Raw genomic sequence first — 13,677 nt, 5'->3', positions numbered from 1 at the left:
CTCTCTGTCCACTATGTGAGGACACAGGCAAGAAGGCGGCCACCTACAAGTCAGGAAGAGTCCTCACCAGGGTTCAAATCAGCTTGCACCTTGATCTGGGACTTTTCTAGCTTCTGAAACTATGAGAAAATAAATTTCTTTGTTTAAGCTGCCTAGTCTATGGTATTTTATTATGGCAGCCCAGGCTGACTAACAGTGTTCTTCCTGCATGTCTTGGTTTTGGTTCCCCAAGAAGCAGAACCCGAGACAGGTTCCCTGCTGGAGAACTCTGGAAGACAGTGTAGAACATAACTCAGGGTTTTCCCACCCAAGGGGCAGAGGATCTGGGATATTGATCCTCCAGCCCTCATCTGTCACTGTCTGGGGGCTGCTCCCAGGAGATTAACTCTCTGACCCTTCTGGCCTGCCTGTGTCTCCTGCAGAGAAAAAGCCATCAGTAGACTTTGTTGTAGGATATTGTAAGCAAATTCTGGAGCGGTGAGTCTGAGGGGGTATGAACAAGTAGAACCAACAGTTCTATGCCACAGACCCACCAGGGTCACAAAATCATTTTTAACACAGTCTCTAGTCAGGGCCACCACTTGAGATGAAAACTATTAACCAAATCTGGCAAATATCACACCAGGTCATTTTGTAGCCAATAAATCAGTGAGGAGTGAGTGAAACTGGACCATGAGTCATGGGTCAGTACCAGACAAGCCTGCAGCCAAGTCTGGGTCTGCATCTGGATCTGCAGCAACTCCAGCAAAGCAACAAGGGCGTTTTTTCCTGGGCCTCACAGCCAGAACAGCTCTCTGGGCTTGCAACATTCTCTAGTCGAAAGGGACACCATTCTCCATAGATCCAGCCGTCCTGACTCAGGACGATATTAAACTGAGCAGCAGAAGCTTGGTCTTGATCTTACATAAATCTGTGTGGAGAACCCACTGCCCAGTAAATGCTAGCATATTTATTTATTTATTTTTGGCTGCATTGGGTCTCCGTTGCTGCACATGGGCTTTCTCTAGTTACGGCGAGCAGGGGCTACTCTTCACTGGGGTGCGCGGGCTTCTCATTGTGGTGGCTTCACTTTTGCGGAGCACGGGCTCTAGGCACGCAGGCTTCAGTAGTTGTGGCGTACGGGCTTAGTTGCTTCGCGGCATGTGGGATCTTCCTGGATCAGGGCTCGAACCCTTGTCCCCTGCATTGGCAGGCAGATTCTTAACCACTGCACCACCGGGGAAGCCCCTAAATGCTAGCATATCACCAGGTCCTAGCCTAGTGACAGTCCTGAGGCCTTGTAGACAAGACAGGATTGATTGGTTCATGAGGACTGACCCCTGCAGGTGCTGGACATCCCAGGCCAGTGGTGGAAGTTCTAACCTTGCCCCAGTGCCTACGTTCATATCAGTCAGGGTGGCATCATGTACCCGGAATGGAGGTTGTCTTCCTGTGGATTCCCCCAGGAGCAGAGCCTGAGACAAAGATTTGTGCTCAGAGGGTTTATTTGGGAGGCAATCTCAGGAAGCACCAGTGAGGGAGGGGGGAAGGGAGGCAGGGAGAGTAAGGAAGCCCAATACAGTGTACTTGTGAGCAAGTCACTCCTGTGAGTTTTCTGGAGCTTAATCCCACCAGGGAACTCTGGGAAACTGTATAAAACACACGCCTCAGAGATTTCCCACCTGAGGGGCCAGGGAGCTTGTGTACTTACTTATACACCGACTTCTGTCAGTCAGTGGTCAGCAGCTTCCGGGGGCAGCAGGAGGGGAGCACCACCTTCCTGGAACTTCTAGGTGGCCTCGCAGGTGGTAACAGGCCCCAGAAGCTAGAGAAAGCTCTCAGGGGAAGAGATGCAGTGCTGGCAGATGGGGTCAGACAGGTGTACACTGAAGAGGTAAAGATGAGGGGTCTGGATGGGGCACAACAGTGCGTACCGGAGGTGGCCCCGGGCAGTCAGCCTGTGGAAGAGGAAGTTTTTCCTAGTTGAAGTAAGTTTATGAATTTTCCGTCATCTGTAGGTCCTGCCTCTCCTGGGACCAGGTGACAGAAATTCTGCTCAGACTGTTTCTAGTTGAGGTACCAAGATGCCAGGTGACAAAGGGGCCCTTCCCAGCATCAGCCTACCGCCGGGCTTTCTTTCCACAGGGCCGATGGGGTGGAAGTAAGGTGGGGGTCAGATACTTGGTTGCTTGACCTTTAGAGAGAGAGCATCTCCCAGGAAATCCTCTGCTTCCTTCCCACATATGTTTCCCAGCAGAACCAGGCTGCTGTGCCCTGCATCCTCGAGCAGCCTCTGGGGCTGTACTTGGCTCAAACAGGACCCACTGTGGACAGGTCTCACTGACTCAAGGGAAGCCCAGCAGCAGCTTTGACCAGCCCTACTGCTGACTGTTGTGCAAAACGTCCTCATTCTTCCCATTCCTGCCCTTATTGGCAGGGCCCTTATTTTTTTCCAAAAGGAAAAATCTCCCAGGGAACTCTTTGGTGGTCCAGCTCTTTCACTGCTGTGGTCTGGGTTCAATCCCTGGTTGGGGAACTAAGATCCCACAAGCCACACGGTGCAGCCAAACAAAAAGAAAAAGAAAAATCTCCCAGAAAAATGGAATCTGCTATGCAGTACAGAAAGGATGGTCTTTTCAGTAAATGACATTAGGTCAACTGGATATTCATAAGACAAAATGAAACTTGACCTCTACCACATACCATTCACAAAAATCAGTTAAGATGGATTGTGGACCTAAATGTAAAAGTTAAAAAAATAAAGCCTCATGCCCTTGAAGATAAACTAGTAGTTGTTTGCCAGAGTAACCTCTAAGGTCTATTTCCCCCGCCATATGGTCAACTTAGAATGAGGCAAGCATTAAACATGGTTGAGGTGGTTCAAGTGGACCCCCAAATCTCTTTTCTCTTCCCGAGGATGATTTCTCCAAATAGGAAAAAATTCACAGATCACACACAGTGTCTTTGTCCCCTAGAAGAGCCAGGCTCTTCAGTGATTCTCAGAAGCTCCTCGCTCTTGCGCCTGGGCCGGCCACCCTCCCCTCCCTGTCCACACCTCTGCACGTATACCCACAAGCTTCCTTCCTCTGCTGCCATTCCAGTACGCGGTAACAACACCCTTTGGGTGACCGAAGGGCATGAGCCACCTTGAAGCCACCAGCTTTGAAGTCTGGTGTTCATAAGAACACCACACCAGACAAGCTCTCTCTCACCAACCCCAACGTGAGAGCCCTCCTATCACTTGTTTCACACTCCCCTGCTCTTCACTCTCATTAAGGGATTTTTTGATAACTAGAATTTCTTAGTTGAATGTAGTCTAAGTTATCAATCTTTTCTTTATGGTTAATGTTTCTTGTATCCTTTTAAGAAATCTTCACCTACCCCCAAATCAAGAAGATATTTTTTTATGTAGCTATAATTTATTGCCACATTTAGTGTATTAAATTGTAACAGGTATTTCTGATTCTTACTCCCCACTTCTCCCTTAAAAAAAAGCATTTGTTAACTTAGCATACCTCCTTCTGTCTGTTCCATGAAACTATAATTTCTTTTTTTTTTCATCTTTATTGGAGTATAATTGCTTTACAATGGTGTGTTAGTTTCTGCTTTATAACAAAGTGAATCAGTTATACATATACATATGTTCCCCTATCTCTTCCCTGTTGCGTCTCCCTCCCTCCCACCCTCCCTGTCCCACCCCTCCAGGCGGTCACAAAGCACTGAGCTGATCTCCCCGTGCTATGCGGCTGCTTCCCACTAGCTATCTACCTTAAGTTTGGTAGTGTATATATGTCCATGCCTCTCTCTCGCTTTGTCACAGCTTACCCTTCCCCCTCCCCATATCCTCAAGTCCATTCTCTAGTAGGTCTGTGTCTTTATTCCTGTCTTACCAAGAAGATATTTTGATTTTTATATATGGTGTGAGCTAGGGGTCAAGTTTATTTATTTATTTATTTTTTGTATGGATAGTCAAGTGGTTCATCACCATTTATTAAAATGACCATCTTTTCTCCACTGCAAGTCAGTGGCACCTTTATCATAAATTAAGTTTCCATATGTGTACGGGTCTTTCTGTCTACCTTTATAGCAATTCCACACTATCTTAATTTCTTTAGATTTATAGTACGTTTTGATATCCAGTACAGCAAATTGTCGAACTCAGTTCTTCATGATTATCTTAGCTACACTTGGTCCTTTGCGTTTCCATTTAAATTTTATAATCAATTTATTAATTCTTTCTGTGTGTGTGTGTGTGTGGTACGTGGGTCTCTCATTGCTGTGGCCTCTCCCGTTGCGGGTCACAGGCTCCGGACGCGCAGCCCCAGCTGCCATGGCTCACGGGCCCAGCCGCTCCGCGGCATGTGGGATCTTCCCGGACCGGGGCACGAGCCCGTGTCTCCTGCATCGGCAGGCGGACTCTCAACCACTGCGCCACCAGGGAAGCCCAATTTATTAATCCTTTAAAAGCCTCCTGAATTTTCATTGAGATTGTATTGAATTTATAGATCAGTTAATGGAGAATTGATATCTTTAAAATGTTGAAATTTCAATCTATGAATATTATGTATTGTTCCATTTATTTAAATCTTTTAAACTTCTCTTAACAGTATTTTATAGGCCTCTGTGTGGAAGTCTTACACATCTTTTATTTTTTCCTCAGTATCTGATTATTTTATGCTGTTATATATGATATCATTTTCTTAATTCCACTTCCTAGCTATTTGTTGTGGGTTTATAGAAATACAGTTGATTTTTGTACAATAACCTTGTATTCAGCAACCTTGCTTTGCTCACATATAGTAATACTTTATCCATAGATTATCTTGGATTTTTTTTTTTTTTTTTTTTTTTTTGGCTGCATTGGGTCTTCATTGCAGCACACGGGCTTTCTCTAGTTGCAGCAAGCAGGGGCTACTCTTTGTTGTGGTGCACGGGCTCTAGGCGCATGGGCTCAGTAGTTGTGCGCACGGGCTTAGTTGCTCCGTGGCATGTGGGATCTTCCTGGACCAGGGATCGAACCCGTGTCCCCTACGTTGGCAGGCGGATTCTTAACCACTGCGCCACCAGGGAAGTCCCATCTTGGATTTTCTTAAGTTGATAATTATGTCATCTGTAAAGGACAGTCTTATTTCTTCATTTCCAATCCTTATTTCTTTTCTTTCCTTTTCTTGCCAAAATACATCACTGGTGCCTTCAATACAATGTTAATTAGAAGTAGTGTTAGTGAGCAATTTTATTTTGCTCCTGATCTTGAAAGGTAAACTTCTAACATTAAGTATCATGTTTGGTTTTAGAGCATCCTTCTATTCCTGAGTTTCTAAAAAAAAATTTAATTATGAATAGATGCCAAATTTTATGAAATGCTTCTGTGCATACATTGAGAGAATCATGTGAATTTCTCCATTATTTTGTTAACGTGCTGAATTACATTCATTATATGTCTAATGTTAAACCACTGCATTAACTGCATTAATTGTATGCTTAATGGTACACTTCCATGTCTCCTTTACCCAGGGTATAATATTTGTTAACATATAGCCCCATTCTCTCTCTCTCTCTCTCTCTATCTCTCTCTCTCTCTCTCTCTCTCTCTCTCTCTTTCTGTCTCTTTCTCTTTCTTTATCTCTATCTCTTTCTCTCTTTGTGCTACTCTCCCAGAATGTACCCATTGGCCCTCACCTTCCCCACTTCTCTTCAAGAAGCTAGGTTTCTGGGAAACAAAATGCAGAGATCTGAAGACCACCTCAGTACTTCACCCTGTCATGATACCTTCTAATGCCTTCTGGGAGAGGGGGAGGGAAAAACACAAGAACAAAAGCAAATCAGTCTCTCACTAAGTCATTCTACCTCAATTCTAACCTGTCTGTCCTCAGCTGGACTCTGAGCTCTGGGTCTCCTCTTTTGGAGTTCCAGAAAGTTGCTCGTGGGCCATCTGTCCAAGAGCCCCTATCCCCACTCACTTCTCAAAGGGGAAGGTATCCACCCCCACTCCCACCCCTCCTTGCCTCAGTCCTGGCAGGGAGCACAGAGGGCCACCCCCGGGTAGATGGGGGTGAGGGGGGGGCAAGTGCTGGGATTAGAGCTGAGGGGACTGCCAAGGGGAAGGAGGGTGTTCTGAGTCCATAGACACTCCCCACTGGAGACAGACTGGAAGAGACTTCATGATTCTAAAGATATAGAAGAGGCTTCCCACCAGGGCAATAACAGAAACTAGACTGTTTCTGCACGAGAGAAAAAGAGCCAAGTGTTTAAAAGGGGAAGGAAAACACCGTCAACAGCAGGTCTGTTATTCCTTGGAGCCCAGCATCCTGGCATCTTGGTTCTCCAAAGCCTTTCCTTCCTCATTCCCTGCCAGCCTGGGAGTGAACACTGCCCCTGAGAGACCCTTCGCTGTGCAGTGGGCCCCTCGAGCTGGGCTTCCAGGGTTCCCAGGGGAGGTGTAGGTGCCTCTCCATGGCTAGGGTGTAAGGGGCTATCCATCTAGCACCATGGCCAAGGGCCACGCTATAGTGGGCAGCCATCCTGTGAGTCCAGTTCTTGAAGGCCTGCCTTAGGGTGGAGGGTTGGGCAGGAAAGCCCTCTGGCCTGCGTCCCTGCCCCTGCTGCCTCTCTTGGGGTTCCCCCAACTGGGAGCCTAGCCCCCTCCACACATCCAACCCCTCACCCAGAGCCTGAGTCCACCTTCAGGTGGGTGGAGGAGGGTCTGGCCACTGGGGCTGGCACCGACTCAAGCCCAGCCAGCTTTGGCTTCTGTGGCGAAAGCGGGTTTGTCTGGGCTGCTCCCCAGGCCTTCTTGGAGTCGGGCCTAGAGGGCCACCTCGCCAAGACAAACTGTGGCTGCCGCGTGGAATGTGGTCGAGTGGCTACTCAGCAAGCCTGAACCCGGCAGGCCTGTCAGTGATGCCCCCGCGGTTCTGCAGTGTGGAGCCCTACAGGGTCCCCAGGGTCAGGTCAGGCCAGGCCGGGAGCAGGTAACAAGAGGCTGCCAGTTGTAAAGCAACTATACTCCAGTAAAAATTAATTAAAAAAAAAAAAATAGGCTGCCAGGCGTCGCTCTGTTCCTTTTTGAGTGAGGTGGGGCATCCCTTCTCTTGGTCTCATCTGAAAACCAAAAACTCATAATCAAGCCTCAAGGTTGACAGAATTCCTCCAAGCCCACTTCCTCGGGGGAGCAGCTCAGTAGCAGAAGGTGGGGGAGGAGGGGCTGCAGGGAGGCATATGTGCCTGTGTGTGTACGTGTGGAGTCGGAGCTGACAGAGCAGGAGAAAGAGAGGTAGCAAGGCCTCTTCTTCCCTCAACACTGCCCAGGAGGAGTGGCGACATTGACATTTAGACCCACAACTTACGCAGCACTTGCCGTAAGGGGATTCCCTGGAAGCAGAGCTTGAAATGGGGGCTGGGGTGCATGTGGAAGTGCTCTCTAGAAGAAAAGGGCTGAGGGAGGCAGGACAGGACTGGGGTGGGGATGGGGGGATGCTAAGTAAGAATGTGGTATCAGCGGAGCCTAACCTGATGCCATAGGGAGCCCTGGAGCTTGAAGGGCATGACAGTTGGCAAGGAGATGGCTGTAATACCCCTGGGTGCATGGGCTTAATTGCTCAGTGGTATGTGGGATCTTCCCAGACCAGGGCTCGAACCTGTGTCCCCTGAATTGGCAGGCGGATTCTTAACCACTGTGCCACCAGGGAAGCCCCTCTGTAGGTTTTCTTTCTGCCCCACATACCCCAGATTTGGAACAGAAGAAGCCGGCAACTCAGAAATGCCAGTGGGTGAAAAGAACAACAAAAGGCCCCAACAAAAACCTGCTGTCTCTCTAGTCAAGAGACCAAGAAAGGAGCAACCCGGTAAGACAGAAACTTTTAGACAAAAAAGTTTATACTCCAGTCAAATCCCCCAGAGGAAACTGTAGCGCCACCTACACTCACAACAGCAAAGGCCCAGTGGGGAGCCTAAACTTCCATCACGTCCAGGCTGCAAGGAGGTACCCCAACACCCTGCCAGTGTGATGCCAGAGAAGACCAAGTAAAGGGCGGAGACTTTCATCTCCGCTGGCTGGCGATGAGGCCTCCCCTGGGACCTCACTCGTGTTTCACCATGTTAGTGAAAACCATGTGAAAAGCCTGCATTTCCACCCCACTCAGCAGTAACAAGGGGCTTCTCATTCTCCCTGCTGGGATGGTGTCACAAGAAACCTAATGAGTCAGGACTTTGACCATGGCCCAGAGGTAACAAGGCTACCCCCAACCTGTGGTGTCAGTGGAGATCACACTTGGAGCCAGACCTCCCACCTCTGCCCATCATTGAAAAGGAACACCACTCCCTGGGTGTCAACAGAGGTCAAGTGAGAAACTTAGACTCTCTACCTCTGCCTGGCAGCACCCCACCTTGCCCTGGTAGACTGGTGTCAGAAAAAGCCAGTTAAAATATAAAATTTCGGGGCTTCCCTGGTGGCACAGTTGTTGGGAATCCTCCTGCCAATGCAAGGGACACGGGTTCAAGCCCTGGCCCGGGAAGATCTCACATGCCGCAGAACAACTAAGCCTGCGAGCCACAACTACTGAAGCCTGTACGCCTAGAGCCCGTCCTCCACGACAAGAGAAGCCACTGCAATGAGAAGCCCGCGCACTGCAACGAAGAGTAGCCCCACACTCGCCGCAACTAGAGAAAGACTGCACGCAGCAACGAAGACCCAATGCAGCCAAAAATAAATAAATAATATATTTTTTTAAAAAGTTAACATTAGTGTCAACCAAGTCCCAGAAGGAAAGATTAAAAAGTTAGGACTGAAAAAATACTTGAAGAAATAACTGAAAAATGTTCATTTCTCACTCAGGTCTTAAGGGCCCCAACCTCTGAGAAAGGCAATTCCATATTTTTGTGTTTCTTATACAGCTGTAATTAAAAGAACATCTGTGGGCTTCCCTGGTGGCGCAGTGATTGAGAGTCCGCCTGCCGATGCAGGGGATGTGGGTTCATGCCCCAGTCCAGGAAGATCCCACATGCCGCGGAGCAGCTAGGTCCATGAGCCATGGCCACTGAGCCTGTGCATCCGGAGCCTGTGCTCTGCAACAGGAGAGGCCACAACAGTGAGAGGAGAAAAAAAAAAAAAAAGAACCGCAAAAAAAAAAAAAAAAAAAAAAGAACATCTGTAACTTCAAAGTTCCAAGAAACCTGAGGATTTGGGCCACTACATTGTTCCTGCAATTCCTCCTACACGCAGAGTTTCGTAAGCAATAGTTTGACATTAAATTTTGAGCCTTTGGCCTTTATTTCTTCCACACTTTCCAAGCTTTCACAGACTTGAGGGCATTTAGCTTGTGTCTTATCTCACAGGCTAGAACCATCATTGTCTTCCTCTCCATGGATATCAAACAAGTTTCATCTCAAGCACATTCTAGTACATATGGTGTCTTGGTTCAAATTAGAAAAAGACGTCCCTTTTTCAAGTAAAACAAACAAAAAAAGTATTATTTTTTTCTTAACAATAATAATTAAGACAAATATACAGGGACTTCCCTGGTGGTCCAGTGGTTAAGACTTCACCTTCCATTGCAGGGGGTGCAGGTTCATACCTGGTCGGGGAGCTAAGGTCCAACATGCCTTGCAGCCAAAAAACCAAAATATAAAACAGAAGCAGTATTGTAACAAATTCTGTAAAGATTTTTTAAATGGTCCACATCAAAAAAAACATCTTAAAAAGACAAATATACACGAGCACCTGATCCCTCCCAAAGTTGAGAGCATTTTGTGTCACCTGGTACCTGGGCTGGAGGAGTATTCCTAGATGAAGACTGTGTTGTCTCCAGGGACTTCTCTGGTGGTCCAGTGGTAAAGAATCCGCCTTCCAATGCAGGGGTTGTGGATTTGATCCCTAGTCAGGGAATTAAGATCTCACATGCCATGGGGCAACTAAGCCTGCATGCCACAACTACTGAGCTTGTGCGCCTCAACTAGAGCCGGTGTGCCACAACTACAGAGCCCACATGCTCTGGAACCGCACGCCACAACTACAGGCCCACGCTCCCTGGAGCCTGTGTGCCACAACTAGAGAAGAAAAAAACCCACACACCACAAGTAGAGAGAAGCCCATGCACCTCAATGAAGAGCCTGCACACTGCAACGAAAGATCCCGCATGCCTCAGTGAAGATCCTGTGTGCCACAGCTAACACCCAATACAGCCAAAAATAAATTAAATAAATAAATCTTTTTTTTAAAAAAAGAGAGCTTCCCTGGTGGCGCAGTGGTTGAGAGTCCACTTGCCGATGCAGGGGACGCAGGTTCGTGCCCCGGTCCCAGAAGATCCCACATGCCGCGGAGCGGCTGGGCCCGTGAGCCATGGCCGCTGAGCCTACGCGTCCGGAGCCTGTGCTCTGCAACGGGAGAGGTCACAACAGTGAGAGGCCCGTGGACTGCAAAAAAAAAAAAAAAAAAAAGAATGTGTTGTCTCCAGAATCCAAAGAGGCCACCAGTCACTGTGCTTTCTCCTTTGTGGTGGAGGACACAAGATGCAGCAATTAGTCTTTTACTTTGGAGGAGATATCATGGCATGCCCTTGATGAATGGATCCCATAGGACCTTACCAAAGTGGCAGTTTCCTGAATCTTCATAGCATTTATTTCCCACCATCTGGAGTGTGTGTGCCTTACCAAGGTCTCTAGTGTGCTAGCTGTGTCATGTTCATCCTGCCCAGCCAGTATGATGTCAGCAATGTAAAGAACCATTGTAGCATTCTTCACAATGTACAGATGGCCCAGATATATTCAAACTATATTATGATAGAGACCGGGAGAGTTAACACCAGTGTGAAACTCCAAGTGATTATTTTTGATCATTCATTGTGAACTAGAACTGTTTCTGATCCTCTTTTCTAACTGGGATGGAATTCTAATATGGAATTCACCGTATTAACAAACTGAAAAAGAAAAATAGAAATGATCATCTCAATAGATGCAGAAAAAAGCATTTGACAAAATCTAACATTCATTCCTGATCAAAATTCTCAGCAAACTAGGATTAGAAGGGAACCTTCTCAACATGATAAGGGGCATCTATAAAAACCTAATAGCTAACGTCAAACTTAATGTTTCCCTCCTAAAATCCACTCTTACCACTCTTGTACTTCTTTGATCTACAGATTTATATCTTTCACCAAAGTTGGGGAGTTTTCAGCCATTGTTACTTAATTCCTATTTGATATAGTACTGGAAGTTCTAGCAAGTGCAATAAAGCAAGAAAAAGAAATAAAATGCTTAATATTGTAAAGGAATTAATACAATTACCCCTATTGATAGATGATATGATCATCTATGCAGAAAATTCTAGGGACTCTATATTTTTTTAAAGTCCTATATCTAATAAGCAAGTTTAGCAAGGTCACAAGACTTGAGATCAATATACAATATTCCATCATACTTCAATATATTAGCAACAAGGGGCTTCCCTGGTGGTGCAGTGGTTAAGAATCCGCCTGTCAATGCAGGGGACACGGGTTCAAGCCCTGGTCTGGGAGGATCCCACATGCCGCAGAGCAACTAAGCCCATGCACCACAACTACTGAGCCATGTGCCACAGCTACTGAAGCCCACACACCTAGAGCCCGTGCTCTGCCACAAGAGAAGCCACCGCAATGAGAAGCCCATGCACCGCAACGAAGAATAGCCCTCACTCGCCGCAACTAGAGGAAGCCCGCAAGCAGCAACAAAGACCCAACAAAGCTAAAAATAAATAAATATAATAAATTTAAAAGAAAGAAAAGAAATGTACTTATAATTTAAAAAGTGTTCCTTAAAAAGAAATATATATATTAGCAATGAACAACTGGAACATGACATTTTTGAAAATAGTAATTGTATTTTTTTGCTAGGGCTGCCACAGATCGGGTAGCTAAGAGGACAGAAATTTATTTTCTCACAGTTCTAGCTATGAAGCCCAAGATCAAGGTGTTTCAAGATTTCGTTTCTCCTGCCTGACCTCTCCTTGTTTTATTGATGGATGTCTTTCACTGTGTCCTCACATGGCCTTTTCTCTGGGCATACATGTCCCTGGTATCACTCCCTCTTTTTATAAGAACACAAGTCACATTGGATTAGGGCCCACCCATCTGACTTCATTTAACCTCAGTTACCTTTTTAAAGTCTGTATCTCCAAATATAGTAACATTCTGAGGTATGTGTGGGAGCGGACTTCAACATACAAATTTGAGGGGGACAGAATTCAGTCCATACAGTACCATTTACAATAGCTCCAAAAAAATGAAATACTTGAATATATCAACAAAACATATACAGGATCTGTATGCTAGAAACTACAAAATGCTAATAAAAGCAATCAAAGAAGAATTAATAAAAGGAAAAACATACCATATTTATAGATTGGAAGACATAGTATATTTAAGATATATATTCTCCCCCAAATTGAACAATAAATTTAATGTAATTCCAATTAAAATTCCAGCAGGACTCTTTGTAGATAGAGACAAGCTAAATCTAAAATGTGTATAGGGACTTCCCTCCTGATCCAGTGGGTAAGACTCCACGCTCCCAATGAAGCGGGCCCGGGTTCCAACCCTGGTCAGGGAACTAGATCCCGCATGCTGCAAATAAGATCCAGTGCAGCCTAAATAAATAAACATTAAAAAAATTTTAAATAAAATGTATATAGAAAGGTAAAGAAACTAGAATAGCCAAAACAATTTTGAAAAAGAAAAACAGGGCTTCCCTGGTGGCGCAGTGGTTGGGAATCCGCCTGCCAATGCAGGGGACGCAGGTTCGAGCCCTTGTCCGGGAGGATCCCACATGCCGTGGAGCAACTAGGCCCATGCATCACAACTACTGAGCCTGCGCTCTAGAGAGCGCAAGCCACAGCTACTGAGCCTGCATGCGACAACTACTGAAGCCTGTGCTCCGCAACAGGAGAAGCCACCGCAGTGAGAAGCCCGTGCACCGCAAGGAAGAGTGGCCCCTGCTCACCGCAAATAGAGAAAGCCCACATGCAGCAACAAAGACCCAACACAGCCAAAACTAAATAAATAAATTTTAAAAAGTAAATAAATTTAAAAAAGAAGAAAAACAAAGATGTAGGATTCACATTAACCACTTTTTTGTAGGTTTTTTTTTTTAACATCTTTTTTTTTTTTTTTAATCTTTTGGCCACGTCACACAGCATGTGGAATCTTAGTTCCCCGACCAGGGATTGAACCCGCACCCCCTGCACTGGGGGCGTGGAGTCTTAACCACTGGACCAGCAGGGAAGTCTCTGTAGGGTTTTTTTAATTTAGTTTTTTAATTGTGGTAAAATTTAGCATTGTAATCATTTTTAAGTGTACAATCAGTGACATCAAATACATTCACAATGTTGTAATGCTGGAAGTGCTATCTATTTCTAGACCTTTTTCATCATCCCAAACAGAAACATGTACCCATTAAGTTATAACTCCCCATTCCCCTTACCCCCAATCCTTAGTAATCTCTACTCTTTTTTTTTCTTTAAAATTTCTTTAACTTTTATACAATTTTTAAAGGTTACTTTTCATTTACAGTTATTATAAAATATTGGCTGACTTCCCCATGTTATACAGTACATCCTTGAGCCTATCTTACACCCAATAGTTTGTACCTCTCACTCACCAACCTCTATAATGCCCCTCCCCCTCCCAGTGGTAACCACTAGTTTGTTCTCTGTATCTCTGAGTCTGCTTC

The sequence above is a fragment of the Phocoena phocoena genome, chromosome 15 (genome assembly GCF_963924675.1).
Source record: "Phocoena phocoena chromosome 15, mPhoPho1.1, whole genome shotgun sequence".
Classification (NCBI taxonomy): Eukaryota; Metazoa; Chordata; class Mammalia; order Artiodactyla; family Phocoenidae; genus Phocoena; species Phocoena phocoena.
The sequence above is the reverse complement of the archived record's forward strand: the minus strand, read 5'-3'. Positions refer to the sequence as shown.